General features: G+C 37.9%; 1 protein-coding gene across 2 annotated transcripts in view; it reads left to right on the top strand.

Moving 5' to 3' along the window:
- Window positions 1-655: 655 nt before the first annotated feature.
- The window catches only part of KLF12 (KLF transcription factor 12), a 511,676-nt gene continuing 488,624 nt past the window's right edge, over window positions 656-23,707 (top strand). The window contains exon 1 of one of the 2 annotated variants that reach the window (XM_074329362.2): window positions 656-721. The gene's annotated coding sequence lies outside the window, so the exon portion shown is untranslated. The remainder of the gene's footprint in view (window positions 722-23,707) is intronic. The other variant, XM_074329360.2, reaches the window with a different exon arrangement.

Raw genomic sequence — 23,707 nt, forward strand, 5'->3', positions numbered from 1 at the left:
GCCTCTCCATGTCTGGCTCAGGCCTGACGTTTTAGGGACTTAATGCTCTTAACCAGAAAAGGACAGAAATTTAGTGCATTAGTACCCCAGTTCTCTCATCCCAGCAGAGGGGGACAGCAACTCTAGGGTCTCTTGTGCTCAGTCTTCCAGAGGTTCCCCAGCAGAATGGAGCACAAAGTGTCTTATATTAACTTACTTCTTTTCTTTGTGTTACTTCCCTACTCTTGTATCAGTGTTCCTGGGACTTACCTCTAAATAAGTACTTATACCAAACCCTTGTTTTCTAGTCCACTTCTGAGAGAACCCAAACTGAGCAATTAGTTACTAAGGAAACTGAAGAAGAATAAGGAGTATTTGAAGATGATGATAAAAATTTAGTCCCTTATTGGGTATCCAACGTATGAGTTAGTTGCCTGTCCCCATAATATGCGGCCAACTCCATTTTCTCCTAGTAACAAAGATAGATCTTCTCAATTGCACTGTTTTTCCATTAAATGTAGAGTTGTGTATTACCAATACTGACAGTAACAAAGGGATATAATCCTTAATTTACCAAAATTTTCAAAAATGTTATATTTAGAACTTCACATAGTTGTGTCCCAGTTACTGATCTCAGGTTGTTTTGGTTACTGTCTCACAGAGAACCAGCGTCTATGCAACCCAGACACCTCTGCATGAATAAGGACCTTAAAGACACTTATTCAGAATACTCCTTTTACAGGTAAGGCAACTGAGGCACAGGAAAGAGAAATGACTTCAGCAAAGTCACACAGTTGGTGAGTAGAGGCCTACAAATAAGAATTGGATTCTCTGTCTCTCTGTCAAGTGCACTTTACCTGACAGTTGTCTGCCAAGTGGAAAAAGAAAGCTTCAAAAACAACAAGACACTATTGTTTTACCAAATATATGGTAATAGACTGAGATAAATAATTTTGAAGGCAGTTGTTTATAGTGTTAACAGAAGAACAGGGTTTTAGACATGGAAATCATGATTCATACTATTCTAAAACTTGTCCTCATGGCGTGTGGTTTTTGTTTTTTTGTTGTTGTTTTTTTCTGGATTGAAAGATAATAGAAGTTAATGTGTAAAAGAAGTTCAGTAGCCTCAGGTAATGATAAGGTATGCATCTGTGTGACCTTTGTTATTTAATACAAACCAGACAGTTCAACTAATACAGAGAGCAGTTGTTAGTTACTTATCAAAATACCACCCATCAGAATTCAGAAACGAAAATCAAAAAGAGAAAAATGGGTTTGAGCTGAACAAACATAGAAAAAGGCAACAACGGCCCCCGGGGTTACACTGGCGTTTGGTGGATGTTAATACAGTTGCTCTGGGTAAACTAATTTCTATCCACAAAATCAGATGTATAAGTGCATCATTTGTATTAATCTATAACCAAAATTAATTTCCATATCAAGGTCACAGGCCCCCAGGTGACAAAACTTAATTTCTGTCCCATTATGACTTCCTGCCAGGATTACATCTAAGTTTCTGGGTCGGGAGTGCTGACAAAGTACTGAGATCACCAGGACCTCAATAGATGTTCCAGATAGTTTGAATATTAGTTATCAGTCCACATATTGTCCTACGACACCTGTCTCACACTGACCATCAAGCAGCTTGCGGTCTTCCGGCTTCCTGTGCCACATTGGCACCACTCTCGGCAGCATGGAAAATGGTCTACTTCTCATACCACACCGAGGAGTGCAGGGACCCTCGGAGGTCCACCTGCCTGGACACCACTCATGGCAATTGTTCTGTTCCTGAGCTGTGCTCCTTCACCAAGCCCTGCTCAGGAAAGGTAGCACCAGGCTCTACTGTGCCTCAGCTTTGCAGTGTCTTCCAGGTCCTGGGCCTCAGGCCAAGGAGTTCAGGCAGAAGGGTTTCCAGGGCACAGGCCAACCTCTAATGCTCTCACCTCCCCCAGGCGACACACCTCCCCCAGTCTAGACTCTGGAATTGGGAAAACTAACCCTAGCTAATTAAAAATTCTTCCAGACTTTGCCTTATGTTTTTTTACCTTAACTTTGAAGATCCCAAAAGCCAAAAATTTCACTTTTTTAAAAAAAAATTCTGTGTTCCTCAATGCCTCAGGGATCAGTTGCTTGAATAGAGAAAGTGTCACAAAATAATAACTACAACAATCAAAAAAGTTATTAACATCAATAATTAATATCTAAAAATATGTCTCCAGTGACACTGATGCAAATTTTAATTCTTATTTTGCCTTTTCATGTGTAACATAAGGTTAAAAATATGATTAAAATTGAGACTGGTGAGTGACAGTGGGTCTCTCTGCAGACCCTAGGCCATTTCCAAAACAGCATGGCAACAGTTATGAAAATCTTAGAGAAGCACTACTCAGAATCTTCCACTGATAAGAGAAAAGATTAATGCTAATAAACCTGCTCCATCACCACCACCCATAAGTAGAAGCGCTAGCTCTACCCCACTCGTAGGTGAAAAGCCTTGTGGTTCCACCTACTGGGACTTACCTATTGGGTTGGGTGCCCCCTGTTGATTGTTTCAATATAATTGATTTACTGCACTGATGTGTAATAAAACCCCACCCAGGTACACATTTGTACTCAAAGTTTTCATCTTCCCCCAAAAGGTGAGAAGGGCAAGTTTCAGTCTTTTGATTTGTAAGGTACAGGACCCAGACCCAGGAAGCAAGATGGTGGCAAAGCTGGGACTGGGTGCAGGTATATTTATTTGAGTCATGTGTTTGTGTGTTTTAATTAGTTTATTTTTCTTCTTGTTTTTACTCACTGGGCCATGCTAATCCCAGTGTTTATCAGAGACTTGAGCCAAGTGTACTTTAAACTTGAAGCTGTTCATTTTTGACTTCTTTAAGAGAACCAGGTATCTTCTCAGTAGGGGAAGACATTAGATTGGAACCTAAGAAAATTTAATTTGAAATTTATGGAAAGACTTTTTTCTACTCAGTATGCATCAACATTCAGTGGATAGAATTTTCCTGTATACATAACAGTCTTATTTAGCAAGAAAGCATTTCTTAGAAAATAATTTTTAGACTAGAGACACAATTTTAATTAAGTAGAAACCATTCACTACAATAGGAGCTACAAATAACTGCTTTGTGGATATCCTCTGGTCAAAATAATTTGGTAAAACACCTTCCTGAAATTATATCCATTTTGGGTCTCACTACATCATGCAGTTGAAAGCTAAATTAAATTCTGATTAGTAACCTGCTGCTAAATGATACAACATAAAAGGTTAAATGCCATATAACTGATAAGCAACTAAAAACTCAATTAGCCTATATACCTCAAACAAATGAGTATACTTGAAAAACAATAGCGTGATATCTCATCATTAATCTCAAAATTACATCCAGCACATTCAGTATGCTAAGTGTTTTTTTTGTTTGTTTCTTTGTGCCCAAACAAACTCCCTTATCAATTTGAAGAAAGGCCCATTATCTCTTATTAACCAGTGTTTATTGAGCACCTACTTGTGACAAGTTACTGTTATGAGTTCTTAAAAGAGATAATAAAATTATCCCTTTCTTAAAGTAGTTTACTAAATATTTGTTACAGGTGTATAAAAATGTTAAATTTCTAAATATATGCATAAGTTCTACACATTAGAAAAAACATCTTGATAGAAGTGAAAGGAGGCAACTCTTGCAGACACCAGGCTTTTCTCTTGATGTTCTGCTTCTTTTTGGCAACCTCTGGCTAACAACGATGGTTGCTGCCATTCTGAGTGGAAAAACTCTTCTCCCTTACCTCGGTAGCCCAATTATGGTCATCTCAGATTTTCTTTAATAGCATAATAGAAGTAAAGCCTGAATATTTAAATGTGGCTTATTAGCAGCTAAGGGATAACAAAAGAAGAATAAGCATACACATACACACACACACACACACACACACACACACACACAACCATGACACAAGATTGTGAGGCTTAGAACGTGTATGTATTTACCTTCAACTTGGGGAGTTGTCTCCCTGCTTGGCTCTTAGTCTCACTCCATCTAGAAGAGGCCACCTTTAAACTTTACCACTTTGGGAGCACCCTCAAGGACTTCCACAGTCAGTGGGCAATGAACAGAAAGACCGTGACCATGGGCTTTGAGGTCAGCTAGATATATGACCTCAAATTTCAGTTTGACTACATATCTACGTACATTTAAACCACTAACCGTCTATTATCTTTTAGAAAATAGCATTCATAATGTCTTCCTCACGGGTTGTTTTTAGAATTAACAAGTACTTAGCACACTGCAGAGCATACGTGCACAATACATGGTAATTATTATCGTCATCATTATAACAATAATAATTTAAAAGCCATAAAAGATAACAAAACCCAGGGTGACTGAAGTTATTTGTACTTTCCTAAAGCTTGACGTCTCATTTTTCATTTTCTTTCTCAGGATCTCCTCGTTCTAAACAACTGACATGAGGCAAATCCACAATCTTACATAACATATACATTAACTGAGTGGTGACAGTTTAGTTACAAATGCATAAAATGTTGAACAATAATGAATGTAAGAGATAGTGCAAGGCTTCACGTGATTAATTAGCAAACACAAAATATGTAGACCAGGTCTGAGAGAGAGAGAGAGAGAGAGAGAGAGAGAGAGAGAGAGAGAGAGAGAGAGAGAGAGAGAGAGAGAGAGATTGGTAAATACTATGTTTTTGAAGAAGGTTCTTTGGTCACATATGCATGATGGTTGTGTCCTGACTGAGCCTAAGTGGTGAAATGAGTTATGTGTGAAACGGAGCCTGAGGAGAGGGGATAACAGCATTTCTGTGGCGGGCCCTGCAAGGGTGAGCGACACCCCAAGTTGTCATATCTAAGGAAAGGAGAAGTCAGCTGACTCTGCTGGCTGCCCCATCTAATTGATCCTGTGGAGGGGGGAGCCCAGCGACCAGAATTATTCTAAGGTATAGTATTTATAAGCCTCTGGAAATAACATTAGCAAATGCTATTTTCCAATATGATTTATTAACAGCTAAGGAATAACAGAAAAGAAATAAACACACAGACCATGCGCACAGTGGTGTGGCATGGTCCTTGGGGGAAGGAGTGTCTGCCTGAGTGAACCAGAACCACAGCTGTCAATTTCAGCCTGTCCCAGTGCCATATTCTCCTCCCCTAATGATTACCTGCCGTCTGTATTCTCAGCCACACCCATCTGGGCACCAGTGACTGACTCAGCCTTGCAGAATTAGAAGCTGTACCCCTGCCCACTTGCAAGTGGGCTCTGGAAACTGTCCATAGTTGTCTTAAGTCTTAGAGCCTAGAGGTCAACAGAATCCTCTGTGCCAGGAAGAATATTCCATTTCAGGTTCCCTAACAAACCTGCACTGTTGCAGCCAGCCCGTCTAAATGACCCTGCAGTACAAGTTTGCAGCACTTGGTTTCTCTTGAGAGTGTCAAGGTGGGGAATGAGGAACCTGATTTTGAACCCCAGCCAGCCAACTCAGGGGTGGACCTTTCTCACCTGGCAGGGGAAAGTAGGAAAATGGGGGAGGATAGGAGCATTTTACTCCCCAAGGAGAAGGAGACTGGAACGGAGAAGCAGTGCATTGGGAACTTAGCCAGCAGACTGCGGTTTCAGGCAGGGATCCAGTCACAGTGAAGATCTGGAAAGTAAAAACCCACACTGCAAAAATTAGAAAATCAAAGATGAATATTGCAAGGAAGGCCTCAGTTTAGTTAACACTCAGATACCTGAGTGATTTATCCAGACATGTCAGAAACCAGGCTCAGGTCTCTAGTGAAGAAGCCTTCATTATACTTGCACCGAGAGTAGGGTCAGGTCATGCAAGAAGCAGGTGCGACTGTACCCAGGGCATGGAAACCCTGAGTACTCTTGGAAAGAAGTGGGTGAGCCTGGGACTGACTTTAACACTTCTGTGATGTTAAAACAGCAACACTTTTCATTAATTATTCTTTGAACATTGACATGTTTTCTCTACTACTTTTGGCACATCTATCTTTTCACTGCTTTTTCAGTGTGGTGACTCATGGACCTAATGGTTAGAAGGAAAACATAAAACTATGCAATGCTGGGTTAGTTTTTATTGCAGCCTTGGTATTTTTTAAAGTTTGATGTAATAAGAGCATCAGTCACTGGCGTGTTGGACATACTGAGAGCCTGACAGACGTGGCACAGCACCTCAATTGCCAGAGTTCCTATTCCCAGAAAAGGGGTTAAGCTCCTGCACCGCAAGCCAGCTCTGGCCTGCTTTGCCCCCACCTCTCCCATAACACATCCTTCATCTCTTCCTTTAGCAGCCTCTTGAGGTTCTAAACTTCTTACATTTCTCTACCCCTCTTCTTCAGCTTCCCTTTCCCCCCTGCATCCTCCAGGGTTCCCTTTTTGCATAATCCCTTCTTTCATTGGGGGATTCTTGTCTGCATCCCTTCTGCTCAGGACTACACAGACATTTCCGTGCGTGATTTCAAAATCTCTCTGGAATAATTTGATATTTCCGTCCTCAAAATGTCTTGCTACCTAAAGCACAAAGAAAAGAGATTTCCTTCTTCTAAACACATAGTTCTGTGTTTGTAGAACCCCTTGTCCTCAGTCTCCCTCATTTCCTGACAAGCTAATCCCACCCTGACTTAGTCAACATTCTCCCTCAAAGCATGACTTCCTCCATGTACACATCCATGTATTTTTTTATTGAGATTTAATTGACATATAATATTATACTAGTTTTAGGTGTACAACATAATGATTTGGTATTTGTACATATATTGCAAAATGATCACCATAATGAGTCTAATTAATATCCATCAACCACACACGGTTACAAAATTTCATGTGTGTGTATCACGAGAACATTTAAGATCTTCTCTCTTAGCAACTTTCAAATATATGATACATTATTAACTTTAGTCACATGCTGTACATTTGATCTCCAGGACTTATTTATTGTATAACTGGAAGTTTGATACATCCATTTATTGATTGGTTTCATACTCATTTGGGCCTATCTTTTCTTTGGCATAATGACCTCTCACTCTCCTCTCCAAATTTACCTCAGTACCTCAGACATGTCATTAATGTCTCAAATATGTCTCATTACTGAGTCCAAGATCGAATGTCTCCAGGGAGGTTATTGTGGTTACAAAGTTTGAAGGCCATTGAGTGATCCCATTACCAGTGACAGAACTTGAAATTACAGTACAGAGACCACCTTCTTCCGTTCTCCCAACTTCAGGGAGCCTGCCCCAGTGATTCAGTGAAGCACAGTGAACTTCCAGAAAATTCTACTGACTCCGTCTACCTGAGAAGGAAATAAATGAAGAAACCCCTCCTTATGATATCCACACTCAGAGAATTCTCCACGGAACCCATAAAGCATTTACCAATCAAGTACTTCTCAAAAGTACTGCAGGGAATAATTTTTTTTAAAGTACTTCCTATGTTTTTTGTTGTTGTTTTTTTTAACTACTCATCAGAACTTTCAGGTCCATGTGTTTTCCTCAAATACCATTATGGTAGATGAAAAACAAATTTAAAAAGTAAGAAATATTTTTTGGATTTGCCAACTGTCACCTGCTGGATTCAAGCTCCTTCCACCCACCTCAAGCCCCATTTAAACCCACCTCTGGTCCAAGCTGTTTGGGGGAATCCTGAGAGGCCTCGTGATCCAGATTCACTCACCTGCTCCCAGTGCATCAGGGCCCAGCTCTATGTTCTCTTTCAGCAAAAGTTTAGTGTGTGTGTATGGTGTGTGTGTGTGTGTGTGTGTGTGTGTGTGTGTGTGTGAGAGAGAGAGAGAGAGAGAGAGAGAGAGAGAGAGACAGAGACAGAGACAGAGACAGAGAAAGAGAGACAGAGACAGAGACAGAGAGTCCTGCTTTCAAAGTATTTACTGTGTAATAGAAATGCAAGAGTTGACATTTACTAAAGTATCAAATGTTTGCTATTCACTGTGCTAGGTTATTTATACCTGTTACATCACTTAATCTTTGTAGGTTTTTTAAAAATAAAATAGAAATTATTATTTCCACTTTAGAAATAAAAATAAAGACCTGAAACATAATGAGAGGCTAAATAACTTGCACCATCACATAGCAAGTGTCAAAGAGTGCTTTTGTTTTGGTCCCAAATTTGCCTGGATTTCCTCAAACAACCCACTTTCCCACCAACCACATCCCATTTTTCCAATTCATCCTCCAGTGCCCCAGCTCCTTCAATTCTTCGACCTCCCCAAAACTAACTGTCCATTGATCCTACCACTTTTTCACTCTCCCCCACACCTCTTCATCTCTCCTTACCCAGCTTAAAACCCATGGTCATTCATAAAATACTCCTTCGCACACACACCTCCAGTCTCTTTGTGGTTTGCTTCCTTTGCATGCTCACTTGGTAAAACCCTAACCCTGATTAAACCCAACACTCCACCTCCTCTGTGTGTTTCCTCCCAGCTGCTCATGGCTGCAGAGAAACACACAACCAAGGGGACTGGTCCGTTATGAGATGTAAACTTCACGTCAGCCCTTGGTGGTGGGCACTTTTATGATTGTTGCAACATGTGCTTAAATGACTGGCTGGAGCATGAAACTAAATGCAACAAGCTCTACAGCTTTCCAAAATGAAGCCTAGTTTATACACAGAGCATTAATCATCGGCTGTAGTTGTATTCATTGACAAAGGCTATTTCTTCCACTTTCCTGAAGCTCTCTGTTCTTCCTAGTAACAAGTGAATCTTACTTTTAAAACTAATAGCCCACCTCTGCTGAATTAACAAAAAGAGAAACTCAAATAGCCAGATAGAAATGTGAATAGTCTTTATCTTGGCGAACAGTGTCGCATACAAGTGTCATCAGAGGAAAACTGGCCGACTGCCTCCAGTGTCCTCATGTCAACAGCGTTTTTCCCCTCGGCCTCTCAGGCTCAAATGCTAACATATTCAGGGTCTAAGAGCAAATATAATCTCTCAGTGTAAACTCACAGTATTCAAACTCATAAATAGATGTACACAACCAGAATCCAACTACAAACCAGCCTATCACAAAGTCCCCAACATTGAAATTGATATAAGCAGTGCCCCCACCCCCATGTAGAAAACCAAGTCATAAACAAAAGTTTGACTTGTGAACTTGTAATCAGAGGAAGAGAAGTTACCTTAATTGAGTATTTCATGGGCTTAGCTTAAGATAGCCTAGGGCATCCAGTGTCACAATACATAGCTTGCCAGGGGGACTGGAAGTCTGATCCTCAGTGGGCCCCCTCTTTGGCACAGTGCTCAGATGAACACTGATAAATATTGGCCTCTGTAATCCTCCCCCCATAGTAATGAAAATGTCTTTCTTTAATAACATTAATTCATTCAATCTGGTTACTGTTAATCTCACAGATGTGAATAATGTTCTTAGATAACTAGCTATAACTCTTGAGTTTTACTCATTGGTTTCAAAGGTAAATTCTCAGAGTTCAATTGTATACCACATAGTTACAAATTCTCGGGGACTCCCTCTCTGCTGTCTCCACACAACGTCAGTGGGAGATTCCAGAATCAGTAGGAGGAGAGCATGACCTAAGGTCTGTTTTGAGAGAGAAGAGAAACCAGGCAGGATGTTAATGGTATTTCATCTCCCTTCTTCACCTATGCATAGAGCTGGTACATCTTGTGATGTGCCAGTAAACTGATTGCAGAAGAAAATTGAATTAGTGGTAGCAAAGATCACCCCAAATTGCCCATATGTGTCTCTAGTATTTTTTTCCAAGAGTTACCATCACAGTAAAACGCTGCTATTTGATCCATGCCATACCTGTGCAGCAGAAAATCTGTTAGAACAAGGAAACTATTTCATCTTGTCTTCTCAATTCAAAGCAATCTAAACCATCTCCATCATCAAGAACATTTGTGATATCCATTTTATCGCAGTGTAATAAGCAAGATATCAAAGATATTGTTTTCTCTGCTGTGTCTTTTCTGCACCTTCAATTTATTTTCTTTGAAATCTGGTCTAAAGAATGTAGCGTACTGCCTCCAAACTCATTATTAATACAATAAGATAATTTTCACAGACTACAGTAACTATGGATGGAACACAAACTACTGAAGTCTATATTAAGATCATATTTTTCAACTCAAATCGTCTTTTTTTTTAATTACAGAATACCAGTTAATTCCTCTGAGCATTCAGATTTTTTAACATAAGTAATTAACTCCTCTGACCCTCCCTTATCTTTTAACACTATGAACTGCTGTTGTTAGCGTAGTGTCTGATGAACTTTCTCATACGTGACACACACAGATACAAAGCTCAGCCACAGCACTCTGACTTCTAAATGCAGATGTGCATGACTCTGCTGAGACTCCCCCCCCCCCGTCCCCCCCCCCCCCCCCCCAGTGGAGGCTTCCTGCACAGACTCCAGTTTCTGATGGAAATACCACCAAGGTGATTTTCACCATCTGCCCAGCATTTCTGGGGTGGTATCAGGGCATATGTTGGAAGGAGGGGACGCCAATGTTTCCCTCCCATTGATCCATGTTCTTTTTTCCATGCACCCAGCCAGGAAGCTGCACAAATCTGTGGCAAGTGGCCACTTTCAGTTTTCTCAAAAGCCTAAAGAGTGGTTCCCCTGTGTTTTAAAAAAGGCAAATGCTGACTTTTCAACCTAATCATTACTTAGAGAATGATAGCAAAGAATGGAGCCCACTGCTTTTTATGCCTAAGGAATCAACCTGGCAGCAACCGAAATGTTTCAACTTCTCTTTTGCAGATGACAGAAAAGTAGTAGAGAAAATGGGCTCTCCTCCAGGCGCCCCCACCACCTGCAGACACTCTGAATGCAAAAACGTGCCATTTCTACTCCATCCTGGAACTCCCAAATGGAACGTGTCCAATCCTTAGAATAGGTGGCCCTCCTTAAAAAGTACACAGTTGGCACGCATTTACAGCAGGATGCATCCACTTATAAGAGAAGTAGGTTTAAAATTGTTGGCTATGTCTTCTGACATCACAAGCTGGGTTCTAAGGCTGTTGTTGATGTATAGGCGTTTGGAGAAGGTGGGTCTAGGTGTAGTGGAGAAGCAGGAGGATTGGGGCACTGACCTGGCAGAGGGTCTTGGGAAAGAGAACTCTAGGAGTAAGGAAATAAGTTCCAAAGAGAGGTGAATGAACTTAAAAATGACCCTTCTACAGAAGTGTCTGTGGAAAAGTTACTAAAAATTCCCTTTGCAGTACAGTTAGGTGATCAATTAATTTTTCCATTAATACTTTAATATACGGTTGCTATTTTTTAAAATTTTGCTATTAGTATTACATTTTAATTTGATGTGCCCCAAATAGTCATTACTTACTCTTATTTCCAAGATGTAATTTGTTAACTTATTTCTTTCCTTAAAAAAGAAAAACTGTATTGAGTGACTACTCTTTGTGAAACACTTTGCTATATGCCATGGCAGATGCGAGATTAATAAAACACTACAAATTTTACTGATAAAACAAGATCAATAAAATATGGTAAGAACATTCAACCAGGAATGAGAAAATAAAAACGTTCTTAGGGCAATCTTAATCATTTCCAATTTTTAAGCCTTGACTTCTTAATCTATCAAATGATAAAATATGTTAGGAGGGCTCTAAATTTGTTTACAATGTTAACCTTCCTTCATAGATCTGTCTTCTCCTTTAGTAGTTCGGCTTTCTTTAAGGTCTTCTTCTCCTCCTCCTCCTCCTCCTTCTTCTATGCAAAACTTTCTCCATCTGACTCTATATTACTTCCCTGGGCAATTTCGTATATTTCCATGGCTTAATTTTCACTTACAGATTTGTGATTCCCAAATGTAAATAGATAGAAGATAGATAATAGATAAATGTAGATAAATAAATAGATATATGATAGTAGATAGATAGATAGATAGATCTCTTAATCTCCAAACCTGATTTTCAGCTTTCCATTGAATGTTTCCACCTATATATCCTAAATTCATCTCCAACTTTCATGTGTAAAATTAAAAATTCTCTTCTACTTTTGAATCTCTCAATAAATAATAATACTATCTACTCAAATACTGAAACCAAAGACTGGGCATATTCCTCAATAGCTTATATCACCACCCAATTAGTACCCTGAACAATCCATTCTTCCTCTAATATTCTTTTGCCTCCATTCCATCTTCCAGGCCACCAACAGACTGACCTTCCCAAATTTCAACAATATTAATTCATTCCCTAAGTTTGAAACATTTAACCACAAGTTTGTTGCTGTTGCCAACATCTTAAAATCCACCGATGGTTGCCCATTACCCAAGTTTACATCTCAATCTGAAATACGCATTCCCTAGGAGTCTTGGCAATGTGCCAGGAGAATTGGAAACACCAGGATAATATTAGGTTGGTGCAAAAGTAATTGTGGTTTTCACAGTTGTTTTTAACCTTTTAAACCGCAATTACTTTTGCACTAACCTAATGTCTTCTTGGAAATTTAATTTTACTTGATGGCAACAAATTTAAAATAATATTTTAGTATTGAAACTACCAGAATGCAGTAGAAGGCAAAAATATGAAAGGAAACTTCAAATAAATTTTTCACTTGTGATGGTCCACTTCAGACTATGCACCGAAAATCCATGGTGGGGCACAGGCTATTCTTCTTTCCTCTTTGGAATGTTTCTGAAAAGACAAAATCTTAGAGAAAGACTGTGAGTACAGAATAAAACCAAGGCTTCTTAGTACAGCGTTTACAATTCATCTGGCCCACACCTGTTACCTGAATGGCCTCAGCTTCTTCTCCTGCTCCCCTCTCACCCAGGACTCCAACTGCAGCAAGTTACCTTTATCTCAATATGCTGTGTTGTTTCGTACAGGAAGGCATAAGTTCGACAAGGGCACAGAATATGGGGAACAATGAGTAACTTGTGACCTGGCTAGAAGTGGAAAGAAATGAGTTTGGGAAAAGATTGGAAAGAATAATTGGGGCCAGCTTGTGAAGAACATTGTTTCCCACAGTAAGACTCAATCTGGTAGGCAATGGGGAACCCCTGAATGTTTAAAGCAGAGGAGTGGCAGGATATTCCTTTAGAAATAAAAGCTCTATGCCACGTTATGATACCTCCGGTGGTAACATGGTGTATGGCTCAAAGACTGCAGTAGAGACTCTGGATAATGGTCCAAATGAAAGATAAAATTATTAGCAATCACTGAAGAGGTGGCCCGTGGGAATATAAGTGACACTTTTCACTCTAGGGGTGTGAGGTTAAAAACAAAAAACTTAACCACAACAGGAACTGTGATAATGATTCATTTGGTAAACATCCTGTAGTAGATGTTTCAGATACCATGGTAGTGAGAGAATGTTCAGTTTTTCTAACACCAGTATATAAATTAAAAACAATGAGACAGATCGCAAGGGACTTGGTATACTAGTTTCAGGCCTCTTTAGGATTGTATGAACATTCTGTTCCCATTGATTAGGATGCCCTTAGCACCCCAGACCCTATTCCAACAGTGGAACCCTTAACTGTATTTCAAAACACAGGTCAAAAGATACTTCCTTAAATCACGCCATTGTCACCTACTGCAGTTGCATCAGGGGCCTGCATCTCTGTGTGCCCAGAACTTCTGTAGACACACAGCCCTGATGGCCTCACCTCTCTGTAATATAATTATGTTTCTGCATGTTCATTTCCCACTCTAAACTTGAGCTTCTTGAAAATCAGACCACAGCTTCTCTCCCTTTGTATACCAACACAGCAGCCCTGGCACATATTAAACATATTAGTTATTGGATGAGTGCACTAAAGAATTAAAACTCATAAAGAAACCAGCCTCACTACTTTGTTATATCTCATATATACACACATATGTCAAAGAAAGTACAAGGACTCATTTCAAACTAACTGCCTATTTTACAAGATTAAAATCTATTCAACTGACATGTATTTCCTATAAGTAGTAATGTGATTAGCAAATATTTTATATTTTAGACAAAATTAAGTAATAATTATGAAAATATTCAATTTTAAGTTTTTAAAATTAATTTTCCAATAACATTCTTTGAAGTGGGCAGAAGAGTTTTTTAATAGTCCTACTTTAGAGATTTGGTAGCTGATAATCAAAGTGAATGTATAAAACATCCAAATTTCACTACTAAACCTCTATTAAGATCCTTTAATACAGGCTATTAATGGATTTTTATTTAAGATAAAATGCAGGATAATAATATTGAAGGAGATGAAGATAAGTTTGCCTGATGTTTCCTCTACTTTCATGGATATGCCTTACCTGCTACATAAGAGAGAAATACTTCCCATAAAAAGAATAACATTTTTAATTATAAAAAGCAAATGTAAATAGAAAAGTTATTATTAATAGATCAAGATCTTAACTCGTTTTCCTCTACTACTTCACATAAATGTGTATAGAGAAAAGAAGCAAGATTCATGATAACAAATGTATGCATTTTAGTCAAAGATGTTTTCTATTTTCTCCTATTTCTCCTCTATCTTTTGTAATTGAAGCAACCAAGATATTACATCATTTCAAGTCATAAATCTAAAATCTAAGTCATAGCAAGTAAACTTTTAAAATGAACATAGGGAAAGGAAGAAAATGAACTATAACCTCTATAAATTTATTGAATACTTGCTAGACAGAATAAATGAGATAAACTCTTTACATGTGTTATATTATAAACAGTATTTTCTGGCTTTCCTTACCAGCACCTATTGCAAATAGCCATATGCACTTTTTAACGTGAATGTTATGCTTCTGTGATTTATAGCAAATATCAAAACAAAAGGAATGAAGACCTGATTTTTGTTTCGATGAGCAGGATTAAAATATCCTCTGTGGTCCTCAAAGCTCTAAGATGCATCTGCCTTCATAAGTTCAGTAAACACCACCAGTAACTGTCTCATTAAAAATTAGAGTAGAAATAGTCATTGAATCCATTTTGGCTTCTTGCATCTGGACTATATTATGTCACAATTTCATCCTTAAAAAAAAAGGATGGGCAAATAGATTTGAACAGGGCAAAGAGATTTGGGGAAGATATCTCTGAAGCACTTTCAAAATCACGAATGACTGACAAAACCTACAAAGTTTAGGTGAATAAATCTGTATGGATAGCCAAACAAATGAATTTCTTTTTTTTTTTTTTTTTGCATAATGACTTTTACTTTCCTCAAATAACCTTCTTATTTTGGGCATAATTAGCTTTTGAAATTTAGACAACTTTTAAATGTAGCTTCATACATTAAGGATTGGATACAGTTAGTTATTGGACATTTATAATGTGCTATGTAGCATTTTATGTGATTTTCCAATAAAACCTCACTTAAATGAGGTAGTTATTCTTATCCATGTTTTATAGATGATGAAAATAAGGTTCAGGGAAAAATAAAGCCAACTGCTCATATTCACATAACTTTTGTAATTTGCAGAGATCAAGTTTGAACGCAGATCTTTATGATTTTAAAACTTGAATCTTACCCTTTGTGTTTTGCTGCGTCTCAGAAAATCACCTCAGTATGCTGTACTGTTTATTGGGATGCATTTTTATCTATGGGTTATATTTAATATAGCAGCATTTTTACATGTGTATATATTCCTTGGATGGCACTTATTTTTAATAGACTTCTTAAAAGCAGTTTAGGTCTGCTGAAAAAAGTCGAATAAAACATATAGAGAGTTCTCATATGCCCCCTCACCACCTCACCACCCTACTTTCCCCATTGTCAACATCGTGATTTCGTGTGGTACATTGATTACAATACATGAGCTAATATTGTTACTTTCATCAGTTTTTCGTTTACATCATATAGATCTTGTACATATTTTGTTAGATTTCTACCTAAGTATTTCTTTTGTTGCCAGACCATGAGATCAGAGTAATCAGAGGATCCCTGAAGGAGCTGCAGTGTCTTGTGCAAAAAGGTCTTTTCTCTCTGATAGCTGTAGGTATTGACATAAGACTTGTGAATACCAAAAGAGTGGCTTCATCAGAGTGTGAGCGTGTGATTTGCTCATCTGTTTTAAGAAACGATCCCTTGTCTATAAGCAGGCTTGGTTCACAGTGGTACAGACAAGAACTTGGGAATTAAAGCTTAATGCTAAGCAGAGGAGCCCCATTATCTTTGACAATGACCTTGGTGAGACTATGTGCTTTGTCATTTAGATCTGCTCCTAGAAAGAGAAAATGTGATTCTATTGCAATCGTTGTCAACTACCTTGAATAGAACAAATAAAAAGTTCTGCTATACCTTGAGTTCAGAAAGGATTTCATAAATTTGACCTCAAAGGCAAGGGAAGTAAAAGCAAAAATAAATAAGTGGGACTATATCAAACTAAAAACTTCTGCACAGAAAAAGAAACTATCAACAAAACAAAGAGGCAACTAATCGAATGGGAGAAGATATTGATAAATAACATCTCTGATAAGGGGCTAATATCCAAAATATATAAAGAACTCATATAACTCAACAACAAAACAAACAAATAATTCAATTTAAAAATGGGCAGAGTTCCTAAACATACACTTCTCTAAAGAAGACAAATGGCTAACAGATGTATTTTTAAAAATGGTCAACTTCACTAGCAATTAGGGAAATACAAATTAAAACCACAATGAGATACCACCTGACACCTGTTAAAATGGCTATCAACAAGACAAGTAATAATAAGTGTTGGAGAGGCTGTGAAGAAAGGAACACTCATGCACTGTCAGTGGGAATGTAAATTGGTACAGCCACTATGGAAAACACTATGGAGTTTCCTCAAAAAATTAAGAATTGAATTACCATACGACCCAGCAATCCCTCTTCTGGGTATCTACCAAAAAGAATCTGAAAACATTTATCTGTAAAGATATATGTACCCTGATGTTCATTGCAGCATTATTCAGAGTGGCCAAGACATGGAAACTATTAGAGTGTCCTTCAATAGATGATTGGATAAACAAGATGTGATATATATATATGATATATATATAATGGAATATTACTTGGCCATAAGAAAAGATGAAATAATGCCATTTGCAACAACATGGATGGATCTTGAGATTATCATGCTAAGCAAAATAAGTCAGACAGAAAAAGTTGAGAACTATATGACTTCACTCATATGTGGAATATAAAACTGAAAGCAACAAACGAACCAAACAAACAAACAAACAAAAAATCATAGGCATAGACAATAGTTTAGCGGCTACCAGAAGGTAAGAGGGAGTGGCGTGTTGAACGAGGGTAAAAGGGATCAAATACATGGTGATGGAAGGAGAACTGACTCTGGGTGGTGAACACACAATGCAATATATAGATGATTATGGGGACAGAGCCAGGAGTGCAGTTTCCAGGCTCTCAGCCTCACATAGAAAGGTGCTGGCTCAGGTAGTAAATGGCCATCAACTGTGATTGGATGGCCATCAGCTGTGACTAGTTGGCCGTCAGCTGTAACCAGTAAGCCATTGGCCAATAATATAGCAGCTGAGGCTACGCTAGCAGCAAAATGGGGGCTAGCAAGGGCGGAGTGTGGCGGAGTGTGGATTGCAGATTCTGTGGCTCCTGCTTCCTGTGTCTCCAACCCAGCCGCCAGCGAGAATATAGTGGTATGACTCCCCTACCTATGGCTCTGTGGGTGTTCCTTTCTGGCCTCACCATATCCTGCATTCTTATGTGGGGAGCGGGAGCTGAGACCCCATCTGATACCCCGCGTGACAATGATGTATCATAGAAATGTACACTTGAAACCTATGTAATATCACTAACGAATGTCACCCCAATAAATTTAATACATTTTTTTAAAGTTCTCATGTCATACCATTGATGCACATCACTTTAAAAACCCTTTTAAGAAACTATGTAAAAATACTTTATGTAAGTTCCATTATCAGAGGTTAAAAACCCTCAGACCTATACAGGACATTCTTCTTAGAATGTAAAGTAAATTTCTCAAAAAATATTTATTGAGCATCTTTTAAATTCAGAAAATTATTTAGAGATGTGGGAGCTTGAATTAGTACTAAGGCATAACATGAACCAAACAGTTTTTTATCACAGTCCAGTTCAAGCAATAGGACAAACATACTTGAAGGAGTGAACTAGCAAGGTCAATTTTATATGGCAAAAGCTGAAACTGCCATCAAACAGTTTGGCATAACAGAGTCTGGGTGTATGACAGTCAGTTACAAAGAATCATGAAAGTCTACTTGACCACGATTGTCAATTTACATAAAGAAAAGCTATTCAAAAATGTATGTCAATATCATCTAATTCTTCCGTATACTTTGGAAAGGCAGAGTTTTGTTGTTGCTGTTTTCACTGTTGTGTCTGTTGTTTAATAACCTATTCTCTAGGAAGCTTAGAATGAAATTAACTCTGACTCCCTCCTCCTTTCCAGACTGCCACACAACCTTTTCCAGTGGTAGCACTGATCTGAAGGAAGATAATTATTTACAAGGTAAAGTAAGTTAGTTTATTATTCTCAGGTCTTGTTACACTGTGAATTTATCTAGTAAACACAGCTTCTAGAATTTTTACTTCAATACTTTGTATTATCAATTAAGACAAAAAATTAAATTGCTTTTGAGTATCTGATTTTAATAGGTTACATGCCTTTTGCCAGTTTTTCTCCAGAGTATACAGACCTAATGTAATAATGAAAACCAATAACAAAATCAGATTTCCTAGACAGCAAACCATCTTCAATCACAGATTTAAAATTTTGGTTGAGACTACCAGCAAGCATATCATGTGAATTCCTGTTTCTAACATTCTATATTGAGTGATGTGCTCTCTGAAGATGGTATGCAGGAAACAAGCTCTTATCTAGGGGGATCCAATCTGGCTGTCAAGCTTCCATGTCCACCTTACACTGTCCTGTAATGTCAAATCTTGACTATCCCAGGAGATATTTCCAAACCACACCTTGGGATAGACAAGCCTGGAGGCTCCCAAACTTGTATGTGAGGTATGGCATATAGAAAGATCCTGCCATTTGGAGGAAGAGGTTGAGTTCAAGTCCAAACTCCCAATCTCACTCATTTTGACCTTGGGCACATCCCTTAACCATTTTGGATGTCAGTATATACATCTTCCCTACCTCTCTAGATGATAATTTGTTTATCAAGTAAAATGATGTGACGTTAAGAACAAAATAAGGCATAGTTACAGATGTTCAAGAGATTAAGAGAGTATGTGGTGAGCGATTGGCATATTTCTTCCTCCTTTTGCCTCTTAATTTTTAACTGCTCAGCAAAATATTTATTGAATGTCTGCTAAGTTCCAATGATAAGCACTAGAGATTTACAGATAAAGTGACGTGATCCCTGCCCTGACATAGTAGCAAAGTGGCATGATCAGATTTGGGTTTATAAGGATAACTCTGCATGACAGGGAGGTAAATGTAGAAGCAGAGATATCTGGTTTATAAACAACTGTATCATTTCAGGCAAAAACAATCATGGTGCCTTGGACAAGGGTGGTAACAGTGGAAGTGGAAAGAATTCAACTGAAATGGGGACTAATAACTGAGTTTTGAATTTAGCATGGCAAAAAGAAAATTGGTGTCTTTGTGGCAGAGACGAAGTTCCATCAAAGCAAGGTGACTGAGAGAGGATTACTTACAAGAGAATGAAAATTCCATAGAGAATACTGGGAAGATTTGGGAAGGCAGGCAATAGGAGAAGGGAGACTAGGAGACTACAGAGTCTTGCTTTTGGATAAAGGCCTGAAAGGCATGAATACAAAGAATGCTCATGAGTTTAGAACTGGGGGCCGGGTGCCTCAAAATATAACTCATCCCAGGTATGGAGGGCAGAAAATCTTCTGTTTTCACCAATACTGACTTCCATCCAAAACCAGCTGCTGTCCGTTTGGCTGGAGGACTATGATAAACATAGTGGAACTGAAGAGCCCTGAACTGAAGTAAAAGAATCCTAGCCCTTGAACAGAGTTTTTACCAGTAGTTGAGAAGGAGATGAAGTATGTCTAATTATACTTATTATCATTTTATTGAGTACCTACTCTATTTCTGCCGCATTTAATCCTCACCACAAAACCCTAAAATATAGATGTAATCATCTCATTCAAAAGGTGAGAAGAGTGTGGCTCGGAGAAATTAAATAACATATTCATCTATGAGCATCTTTACATAGTCACTAAGTGACAAAGCTAGGAGTCGTCTCTCTCTCCATTTCCATTATGCTTTGAAGGGCCATGGAGGCACATCTCTTTTTAGACGGCAAAGAGTTGGGATTAGTTGGAAACACAATATTGGGAACAGTAGGGAGACAGGACTAAAATAATTTTATAAGAAATGGAATTGAATTTGGCTCAGCTGTGGTCTCCAGCCTTCCAAATCAATTCTTGTAACTTACTCAGGTTCAGCTACTGGTTGGTAGTGGCTTCCAGGCTGCTCTCAGGGGCCTATGAAAACATTTGCCAAGTAACAGTTACCTGTTAAGTTTGGAATCTAAAAGAAGAAATTATTTTAAATGACTTTCCAAGTATTAGTAGGAGTGAATCATTTCTTTAATTAAGACTATTATTGTAGGCTCTGACCTCTTCCAAATTCTCACCCTTTCAAGTCTGACAGGAATAAAAATTTTGCCTTGCATCACCTTCACCAGTACTTCTTTCCTTTCACAAGCAGCTGTGCACATCATGGGGCTCAGGAAAACAGAATTATTGCCAAGTGCAGGTTGGACCTATGAACTCTGACTATTTAACACCATGAATAATGAATCCAAACTCAGAGGACTTTTTGGGGGGCCAGGATTTCACTCTTCAAGCATGTATACTTCAGAAAACTGCTTAGGAACATATTGTTTATTATATACTTTTATCTTGGTTGAAAGCTTTTGTTCCTAAAGGCTATCCCCCTTATAATTTTACACAAGGGTGATGTAACTTTAATGGTGAGCTCCAAGAATCAGAAATCCAGGAATATGGCAACTTTATTTTGCCCAATACATAATGCCTTCCCAACTAGCAAGTCTGAAGGGGTTTATTTGTATTATTTATTAAGATGCTCTGCATTATTACACTTTTAGCATGTGATTTCCAGAACATAAGGATCTACTATATTTAACTTTGAATGGCTTTATGTACAGAGGATTCTTGACACTTGGTAATGGAGATTCAAATGATATTAAAATTATTCACAAATGTGGAGCACCAGTGTTTGGTTTTCTTCATTTTTTTTTTTTGGTTGGCCAACTTAAAGAAGGCCATGAAAATTGATAAATCACAAAAATATAATGTTTACATTGAAAAGGATAAACTAAGGAACACAAATAAACTTGTGTTTTAGTCATTAAGTGTCTGGATTTGGAAGCACAGTTTAGATTCCAAATACTCTGTCCTGTTGTTTCCATTTAAGTCAAATCACACTGTCATAATATATAGCCTCGTTTTGAATTAAACACTGTTGATACCATGATATGAGTAAAAAGGGGCATAGACCGGGAATCTGACAAGTTAAGTTTTCATTTAAGCTCTGCTCCTGATTTCTGTGACCTTAGAAAGAGTACTCAACATTTCTAAGCTTAATACTCCCTTATCCATGAAGTAATCCAGCTGGTCTAAATGACCTCCAAAATACCATCCTGTTCTTAAATTGTATCTATATGTAATACTTTCTGAGAAAATGATACATAAATACTGTTTCAAGGATTTAAAAAATGTAACCCATTATTTTAGAACATACCATGTCCAACTTTTACTGGTTTGATTTTCTAAAATATATTATTTTCATTCCAGTCCAATTTGTGACTCTTTTTCAAGTTAAGTCTTAAATTGTTTCTGCTATATAATATAATTTCAGAATTTTCAACATACAGAGTGTAAAGTATGACAGAATGCTGTACAGCAAAATGTATGAGAGAAATAATATTCCTCAGACATGGGTAGTTACGAATCTCATCCAAGTAGACAGGTAAAATAAACTTAGGGAGAAGAAAACTGACATTTAAAATTGGTAGAGATACAAGTATTTTGCAGAAAAAACATCTTATACTTCCCCAGCAATCTGTCTCCTTTTCTTTCTTCCAAACACATGAAAAAAGGCATTTCAAGTTACTGATTAACTTCAACATACTGATCTTTGATTCTGTCTAAGGTCCAATAAAACTGACTAAATTTCCTCCTACCAGAAAGAAAAACTAAAAAAAGAACGTATTTTTTTAAAGATTAGCTTCTCTATTATCCTGATCTATCAGCCCTAATCGCATTTGATTAGACTGTATTTTTATTGGTTCCTTTTCCAAAAGTAATTGGGAACTTGTTATTTCCCAAAATAACAAAGCAGTTATTTTCCTAACTGTGAAACTATATTTCGTTGTCAGAATAAAGCCATAAATTTCCATGAGTTATCCTTTTTTTTGCTGATATTTTCTATTCTAGAATGAAAAGGCTAGGATTATGATTGGCTAAAGAAGATGTGGTATATATACACAATGGAATACTATTCTGCCATAAGAAAAGAGGAAATAATGCCATTTGCAACAACATGGGTAGATGTTCAGATTATTATATGCTAAGAGAAATAAGTCAGACAGAAAAAGTCGAGAACCATATGATTTCACTGATATGTGGTATATAAAACTGAAAATAACAAAGGAGCAAGACAAACAAATGAAGAAACAAAAATTTATAGACATAGGCAATAGTTTAGTGGTTACCAGAGGGTAAGGATGGAGGGAGTGGTACATGCGGGTAAAGGGGATCAAATACATAGTGATGGAAACAGAACTGACTCTGAGTGGTAAACACACAATGTGATGTATAGATGATGTATTACAGAATTGTATACCTGAAATCTATGTAACTTTACTACCTATTGTGACCCCAATAAACTTTAATTAAAAAAAGAAAAAAAGGCTAGGATTGTGGGGAGTTGATTCTATACCCACTGGAGTGCTTATCTATTCTTAGCCTTGATTATGGATGGAAGTAAAAGGGAAAAAAACTTTAAGCAGGGAGTCACTTTGACTAAAAATGGAAAAACCTTGACCAGGGAATCCAAATCAATATACCAAGTAAAAATGAGTTATCACATATGACTTTATAATGTTAAAGGCACAAAAATATGAGAGGGTGTAGACAGTAGCTACCATTATTGTGCAACCACTCTATAAGAGGCAGCATGGCTCAATTTGGGGTAATACAAAAATGAACAAGGCAATCTTTTTCTCGAACAGTTTATATGACGTCAACCACAAACACTCTAATTTAACACATAGTGTGATTTAGTCCTATGATAGAGGTATGACCCTTTGTAGGAATACAGATTGCTGATATTTAAACTAACCTGGAGATTAAGAAGATTGTGACAGGTGTGGACAAATGGGAAGAGTTTTACAGGAAGAAGGAGCAAAAGCCCCATTATCGGCTATGAAGAAAGTCATCTTTGAGGAAAGGCAATTGATGCTATGTAGAATGCATGGAAAGAAAAGATTTAAAAAAGGAAAAAAAAAAAAAAAAAAGAGTACCATTGAAAAGGAAGGGCTTAATGCTATATGAAATGGGAAGTGGCTTAAAAGATTTTTGAGCCAAAGGATGATGAGACCTGATTAGACCAGCACTAATTAGGACAAATAGCCTGAGAGCAATAGGCAGATAGTGTTGGAACGGGGAAGACTGAAGGCAAGGAGGCCATTTCACTGGAATCGTGAATAACAAATGCATGTTGTTGCTTCCTCATCCCCACTAGCCCAGGAGAAAAGTGAATCTTCTATGTGTCAAGTAC

This window comes from Rhinolophus sinicus, chromosome 16, assembly GCF_057876585.1.
Source record: "Rhinolophus sinicus isolate RSI-liver-muscle chromosome 16, RSI-T2T, whole genome shotgun sequence".
Taxonomy (NCBI): domain Eukaryota; kingdom Metazoa; phylum Chordata; class Mammalia; order Chiroptera; family Rhinolophidae; genus Rhinolophus; species Rhinolophus sinicus.